Source organism: Neomonachus schauinslandi, chromosome 11, assembly GCF_002201575.2.
Source record: "Neomonachus schauinslandi chromosome 11, ASM220157v2, whole genome shotgun sequence".
In the NCBI taxonomy this organism is placed as follows: Eukaryota; Metazoa; Chordata; class Mammalia; order Carnivora; family Phocidae; genus Neomonachus; species Neomonachus schauinslandi.
The window spans coordinates 50,758,159-50,765,832 of record NC_058413.1 but is presented as its reverse complement, the minus strand read 5'-3'; the positions used below and the strand labels follow the sequence as shown (position 1 = coordinate 50,765,832).

Sequence of the window (7,674 nt, the reverse complement as noted above, 5' to 3'; positions counted from 1 at the left end):
CATAATACATAAGATTTTTCAGGAAAAAAAAATCTCATTTTGAGAAATAAAGAAGCTTGTAATCTCAAGTACTTGCAGACTAGTCCACAGAGCAGAAAAATAATTACAAATTCAAAACTTTGTGGGTGTAATGATAGAAGCATTAAAAGGTACCAAAGAAGAAAGTTTGTTTAATTCTTTATGAGGGGATTAAGGAATACTTTCTAGATGAGATAAATTTAAGATTAATTTTTAAGACTGAAGAGAAATTCACGAGGCATGTAATAGAGAGGGATATTTCTGAAGAAAGCACAAGAAAAAGTTGTAAGCATCAACAGGGGTTATATTAGCCCTTATGCTTAGGGTATATACTTGAATTTCCTCTGAAACATCTGAGTAGAGATATCTATGGGTCAGCTGAATATATATTCAGAAAACATATCTGTGTTGAGTATGAAAATTTGGGAATTAAGTGAAACCTTCAGAGTACTCAATTTGCCCAGAAATTTTATATGATTCAGAAGAGAAGAGGAGCAGATAAGTAAACCAGTTTGAAATAGAGAAGCTATGCTTTTTGTCCAAAGGCAGCTTTAGATTTCTAAGGGGTAGAATGCGTGTAGGGTGCTACAGCTCTTTGAAGACACTGTTGACAAAAATGTTAAAGAGGACATAGAGCTTTTTATTTTTTTTTCGGTATGGGATGTGGACCATTTAAATCAGAGTCAGATAGGTGAATGTGTAAAAAACATAGCCTGGCACTCATCTCAGATATAATAAATTTCTGGTGATGTGGTCAAGTTATTTCACAAATGACAGTGACATTTCCTTTATGAATGAGTTGAAAGAGAGGATTTGGAGAAGATATCTGAAGAGATACTTTTTGATGTACTACAGATTTAGAATAATTAAAAAGTTATCCTTCATACAAAAATCATATTTTTGGTGAACTTTATTGAGGTGGAACTTACCTACAATAAAATTGTCACTTTTAATAGTAGAATTTGAAGAATTTTTTAAAAGCATATAAAGTCATGTAATCAGTCATGGTATGGGACATTTTTATCTTTTGCAGCCAATCTCTTCACACTCCCGGCTCATCTCTGAAACCTCTGACCAACTATTACTACAATGTTGTCTTTTCTAGAATTTCATATAAATGAGGTCGTACAACATTTGATCTTTTATGTTTGTTTCTTTCACATGGTGTAAGTGATCCATTCATGCCATTGCATCTATTAGTAATTTCTTCCTTTTCAATTTAAATTATATGGATTGGCCACAGTTTTTTGTCCAATCAGTAGTGGTTATATATTTGGTTTCTTTTTTTTTTTGCTATTATGAATAAAGCTGTTACGAATAAATGTGTACAAGTCTTTGTGTGAATATGAATTTTTATTTCTTTTGGAAAAACTCTTAGAAGTGAAGTTACTGGATGATGGTAACCGTATGAGAAGTGCATGTGTAATTTTATAAGAAACTGCCAAAATGTGTTCCAAAGAGGCCACACCATTTATGTTCCATATATGAAAGTTCCTGTTGTTCACATCCTCACCAACATATAGCATTTTCAGTTTAATTCTAGCCATTCTACTAATAGTATCTTATTGAATTTCTCATTTACATTTACTTAATCAACAATGACGATGAGCATCTTTTCATGTTTGCTTAATTGCCATCAACGTATCAAAAGAAATAATTATGAAGATAAAAATATAAATTCAATTTTGAGTTCTCCATATCTTAATTTGATAATTCTGTGCATTAATAATCTATTTACTTTAAATTTGGCTTTCAAATTTCCTGACACATGGTCTCTCCTTTATAGGTTTGCAAGCATCTTGGACTACTGTCCTACATACATCCTACCATGTTGGCTTTTAATAGCACTGCCTCTAATTGGCCTACTTTCTCCTTCATTGGTATTCCTGGTCTGGAGGCTGCACATATATGGATCTCCATCCCCTTCTGTGTCCTGTACCTCATAGCCCTGGTGGGTAATGCTCTTCTGCTTATCCTAGTTACAGCAGAGCAGAATCTTCATGAACCTCAGTTCTATTTTTTGGCCGTGTTTGCCCTTACTGACCTAGGCCTTTCGTTGTCTACAATGCCTAGTGTCTTGGCTGTCTTCTGGTTTGATGCTCGCCATGTTGGCCTGGATGCCTGCCTAACCCAAATGTTCTTCATCCACACGCTGTCCTCAGTAGAATCAGGTGTCTGGTGGCCATGGCTTTTGACCGTTTGGTAGCTATCTGTGCTCCACTAAATTACAACAAGATCCTTACCCACTCTACTGTTGCCTGCCTTAGTGGAGCTGCCCTCGTACGAGGTGCCACTCTGCTGGCTCCTCTGCCTTTTTTCCTTAGGACCTTTCCTTTCTGTGGGGCCAATATCCTCTCACACTCTTATTGCTACTACCCAGATGTGCTGAACCTGGCTTGTGGGGATGTCTCTTTCAGCAGTGCCTATGGATTTGTTTTTGTACTCTGCACATTTGCAGTGGATGTGGTCTTCATCTTAGCTTCGTACGTGAAGATCTTGGGCACTATTATGAAGCTGGAGACTCAAGACAGAAACTGGAGATCATTGCACACCTGTGCCTGTCACCTATGCACGGTGCTTGTGTTTTACCTGCCCCTCATCAGCTTGGCAATGCTGCATCGCTATACGCAGGACACTTCTCCAATTCTATACACCACCATGAGTAATGCCTACCTCCTCATGACACCACTGCTCAATGCTGTCATCTATAGTCTCAAATCCCGGCCAATCCAGGCTGCCCTGCACAAGTGATTTTGGGTGCAACGTGTTATTGCTGGGGAATGATGGTTTTTTTTTTTCTCTATATCAAAAGGAATGACCAATGAAAAAATGCTATTCAGGATCTAATATGTGCCAAGTAGTATGCTAAGCACCATGAATTCAAAAATAAAAAATACTTTAGTCTTCCCCTCAAGAAATACCTAATCTAACTAAGAAGGGAGAGAGAGGCAGAATGCTTGAATAAATGATCATAACTGTGGTCATGAATGACGACTGTTTGGTAGTGGTAAGGAGAAATGGCAACAGGAACCCAAGCTCAATGTGTTTGGTGTGTGAGTCAGATGAAAATCACATTGCTCCATGTGCTAAATTGAGGAGTCTAACTCTGGATTGTAAAAGGTCAATGAGGGGCTAGTTTTATAGAGAAAACAGGATGTTGCCTGATTCTCGACTGCCAATGTTGTTTAAGTTGAAGCATGAAAATTCAAAATTGATGATAAATTTATGACTATATGTTTATTTCCTGTCTACTACTTGTAGTCGGATACTGTCTAATATCTGAACATTCTGACTTTTAACAAAATATAGAGAAGCTGTCTGAAAAGAATAATATATAAGAATCTGAGAAATGGTTATTGTTACTCATCTTGCTTACTCATTCAGAATTCATACTTTATTTAGATTTTGTTTTATTTCCCATTTCATACTGAGAGTAGATAGGGTTATATTCTGACGGCTGAAGGAAGGATACATCTCCTTTTTCTAACTTTCCAAGAGGAAAAATGAATTAGTTTATTCTTTTCTCAGGTCAACTCTTGAAATTAGAGTCATAAGCAAATGAAGAATTGTCTTGCATAGAGATAAGCATAGGAGGCAAATTACAGAGAGACACTTAATTGTCCATGGCAATGAATAAGCATGTGGTAAAATTAGCAAGACTTTCAAGCTACTTTAAGAAAGTTTTGAATGAATTTCTAAATGATAGCCCAAGTAATCAATCAGAAAATATTTTCAATGTCTGTTTGACATATTCAGTAGACATCAGAATCACATAGAAGACATAAAAGTAATATTCATACCAATGGAAACCAGGAAACAGCAGCAAACCATGTTGCAGAAGGTAGTCATTGAGTTTGAGTCTTGGTTTAAATTGTTAATATGAATTCAGAGGAAAGTAAGCTAGTGAGGACTGGGTTCATCAGGAACTTCTGTCTGCAAGGCAGACAAGATCAAGAGAAGAAAGATTAGAGAAGCTTGAAATCTATCTCAATTCCAAAAGCATTGAGTAAACTATAATCTGTTAGGTATTAATGGGATAAAAGCAGTTATTTTTAAAAAGTATGGTCTTTGCCTTTATGGAGATATTACTTGAGAAGTGTACTCTACACCCTGAAAAAATAAAATGAAATTCTGATTCTTAAACTGCTTCTTCATCTTTTAAGGCCTGGTTTAATCTTTTTATTTATTGTGAGTCTTTCTAGTCAAAAACCTCTTAACTCTGACTTCACTAAGTATGCATGTAGAGAACTGGGGATCATTTCACAGCAACTATTTCATTTTTTGAAAACAGTGCACAGTTTTCCTCTGAGGAACTCCTTACTTGTCTGTAGAGTTTGGGTGAGACCAATACTATAAAAATTCTAATAAATCCCTCCCCTAATCTTTCAGCTGCAGATACTAAAAACTGAAGAAATTCTCCTTCATGTTTTATGCTAGAGTTAGTGTGAAAGAGTCCCCTTTCTGTTTGTAACACTGGAAAGAGACCATATCACATGTGGTCATCATCTTCCATAGCTTTGTGGAAGCAATGCTACATTGGGAGAGCATGAGTAGAATAGAAGCAGACATGAGAGGTTGTTCCAGGAAAAAAAAAAGTGATATGACAGTTTTGAGTCCTTACACTCAGGTCCTGAGATCCTTCCTTTGAATCTGTGACCTATTCTGATATTTTGGTTCACATTCCTTTACTTATAAATAAAATAGTGAGGTAACTTAATGGCATGTCCTGTTTATTATGAGGTGAGTTGAATAGTTTATTTGATTCTGTCTTAAAATATGGTCAATTTATTCCTGTTTTGTCTCACTCACTCAGTAGTACTTCTCTAAATGGTGGCATTTTTGTCTGATTCATCTGTCCCATAAAGTGTGGCATATCGTGAATGCCAGGAATAGTTGTGTAAAGATGTAAAATAAGGAGGAATGAAGGACAAAAGCTGAAAAATAAAAGCAGAATTAAATATGATTACTGAATCAATAAATTAATGAACCATTAATTAATGTTCATTATGTTATGAATTAACATAACTTGATTAAAAGTGGATGAAATAATAATGTCCAGCTGTGCTCTGTTGAAGTTAATTTGGAGGCATCACTAGTATATATAGAGAATTTGAAGCCTGTCCTTGATCTGCAATGACAATATTGAGCATATAAATATGATAACACAAATATGAAATATGTAAACCTAGTCTGAAGCTTTTTACACATTTGCAAATAAAAACATTTTATAAAATATATATAAAAAGAGACCTTTAAATATGTCTTTGAACTGGAGAACAACTATATTATTCTCTGGTCACCTTTGATATCATCATCTGAATTACAGAAGGCTTTATTCTTTTGTATTTTTGTTTAAATCCTGGCTTGGCCTTTGTCCTCTACCATATTTTTGGTCTAGAATGAAGTGGTTAATATTTATTGAACATTTGCAATATGCCAGACATTGTTATAAACACATTACATTAATTATCACATTTCTTCTTATACTGTCCTTAAAAGTAGATATCACTATTAACTTCTTTTCGCTAATGAGGACACTGAGGCACAGAAATCTGTGTCACTATGATCCCTGGATACATAACAGATAAGTTATAGAGTCCTGATTTTAATTTTTTTTTAAGATTTTATTTATTTATTTGACAGAGAGAGATAGCGAGAGAGGGAACACAGCAGGGGGAGTGGGAGAGAGAGAAGCAGGCTTCCCGCTGAGCAGGGAGCCAGATGCGGGGCTCGATCCCAGGACCTTGGGATCATGACCTGAGCAGAAGGCAGATGCTTAACAACTGAGCCACCCAGGTGCCCCACAAAGTTCTGATTTTAGCTTAAGCACTATATACTTATATCTTCAACTAAATATGAAATCTAAATTAATACAACCTGAGAAAATCAAGTATACATTACATAAATGGTAGATTTTAAGGTATCTGCTTTGTTACATTTTTGCCCTAATCTTTCACTGAATTTTTGTGTTATATGGGGTTTATACTGGTATGGTTTCAGAAAAAGAATCTTAAAATATGAAACAAATTTAAATAAAAATTATGAAAATAAACCTTCCTTTCTCTCATTTGGAATATTTCCCTCTATAATATCTCAAACTGCCCAAAGATAATAAATGTCTGTATAACAATATAAATATTTTATTTTAAATCAGATTTCAGCCATATAGCTATATAGGAGGGAGTCTCAGAGAGAGATATCTATAGGATTGTTTAGATTGAAATGGGCTCATAGGTAAGTGGTGTAAACACCAAGAATGACATAATGAGTGAAAGTGAAATGAGCTTTAGGAATCTTTCTTGATCTAATATTTAAAACTAGAGGGGAATATTATGTTTCTAGAAATACTTTGGTAAACCATATAGAGATGTACCAAATAAAGTGCCTCAGAACACATGAAAATAATGTCTGTTGGTCCTTTTTTTTTTCAATATCCCTGGTACCTTTCAATCAGTCCCTCAAAGGGATCCCACTCTGTTCCATCATCTTATCTTGAGTACAAACAGTCTACATAATGCCCTTCTAATCTGTTTTGTTTTCACACTATAATCCAGAAGGTTGAGGACAGGTATGAGGAAAAGGAAAATGTTGGACACAGTGACATGGGGGAGAGGGGAGTGGTATTTGCCTATCCTGTGGATTAGAGCTAAGGCAATAAATGGGACATAGAAAATGAGGACAGTTACAATATGGGAGATGCATGTGTTGAGTGCCTTAAGCCATCCTTCCCTGGAAGCAATGCCCAGAACTGTCTTCAAGATCAAAGTATAAGACAGAACAATAAAGAGAGTCAACACCAAAGGAGCAGAGAACTAATGCCAGCCCATTCACATGAGTGGACCCACAAGCTAGCTTCATCATGTCAGGGTGGAAACAGAATAAGTGGGATAGATTGATGTTCTTACAGAAGGGAAGCCATTTGAGCAGGATGGGCAAGGGGGCCATCAAGGCCACTCCTCAAGCCACAGCAGCCAATCCCATCTGAGTAATGTGGGAATGCATCAGGACAGCAGTGTAGCGCAGTGGGTTGCATATGGCAACAGAGTGGTCAAAACCCATGGCCAGTAGGATGGCTGACTCCATGGAAGAGAAGGTGTGAATGAAGAACATTTGAGCCAGGCAACCATGGAACTCAATTCTTCTGTGGTTGAGGAGAAAGGCATTAAGTACAGTAGGCAGTGTAGATGCTGACATGCCTATATCAGTGGTTGCCAACAGGGACAAGAACACATATTGAGGCTCGTGAAGGCTGAGATTCTTGTGTATTATGTGAATAATGATGCTGTTCCCCAGGATGGCAATTACATACATGATGCCCAGTGGGATGGAGATCCAGATGTGAGACTCCTCTAGCCCTGGGATTCCTGAAAGAAGGAAGAAGGGTGGCTGGTAGTAAGTGCCATTGAATGTAGACATGAGGCTAAACCTAAAAAAGAGAGCAGGTGTGGGAAAATCAAGTGGTAAATTAATTCAAGTTCGTTCAATGGTTCAAGAGAGAGTCTAGAGGCAGAAACAAACTAAGTATCTGTTGCATGCAGAGCAAATTGAATAGCGTAGAATTCAGTTTAATTCAAAAAGCCTATATCAGTAATTTTAGGTGATTTATAACTGCTATCTTGTGGGCAATTTTGTTGATGCAATGATAGTCTCCAAATA

At 36.5% G+C, this 7,674-nt stretch overlaps 2 pseudogenes; one reads left to right on the top strand and one right to left on the bottom strand.

Moving 5' to 3' along the window:
• Nucleotides 1-1,846: 1,846 nt before the first annotated feature.
• LOC110576420 lies at nucleotides 1,847-2,802 on the top strand (annotated as a pseudogene).
• Nucleotides 2,803-6,500: 3,698 nt separating this feature from the next.
• LOC123326228 lies at nucleotides 6,501-7,434 on the bottom strand (annotated as a pseudogene).
• Nucleotides 7,435-7,674: the final 240 nt, after the last annotated feature.